The sequence below is a fragment of the Echinops telfairi genome, unplaced genomic scaffold, assembly GCF_000313985.2.
Source record: "Echinops telfairi isolate 266 unplaced genomic scaffold, ASM31398v2 ScPeMD7_25;HRSCAF=90, whole genome shotgun sequence".
Lineage (NCBI taxonomy): Eukaryota > Metazoa > Chordata > Mammalia > Afrosoricida > Tenrecidae > Echinops > Echinops telfairi.
The window spans coordinates 8,226,058-8,226,724 of record NW_022103922.1 but is presented as its reverse complement, the minus strand read 5'-3'; positions in this window follow the sequence as shown (position 1 = coordinate 8,226,724).

The following is a 667-nucleotide window of genomic DNA, read 5'->3' as shown; positions in this document are numbered from 1 at the left end:
CGATGAATAGAAGAGTCATTGCAAGTTATTTCACTTCTCATAGACGCCGTTCGTTCTTCCCCATTTCTAGATTTTCACAGTCCATAACCCGGGAGCAGTATTTAGGATGATTTGCGAGACCGTGTGATATTGTGGTGAGTGCTGCTCCTTCCCAATCCCTACCTGGTCGAACGAAAACACCAATAAGCCGCCCCTCAACAAAAGCAAACTGGCAAGGACCACGCACACTCCTCGCATGTCAAAGAATGAAAACGGGGTGAACCGTGTGGGGCCTTTCTCGAGCCTCCGGAGACAGGGTTTGCAATTAGAATTACATTAGAATTGTCACAGCTAGGCAATTCCCCCTCCTTTTAAACACCAAGAGGGGCCTGGACTGGTGTCAGGGGATGCATGCACACTGAAACGGCAGTTAGCATAATGCAAAGAAATTAAAAAGACAATTGAGGTGTCATCGAGTAAGTAAAAAGGCCTTCATGGTGTGCCTGGTGAAACCAATGACCCCTTTATGAGGAAGTGACACAGAGGGAGTGCAGTGGTGGCCAGCTCTGTTTGACGAAGGCCACCGATAGCTGTCCTGGGTCATAGGCATGACAGTGAAGGGAGACCATAAAACACACACACACACACACACACACACACACGCACGCACGCACGCACGCACGAGAGG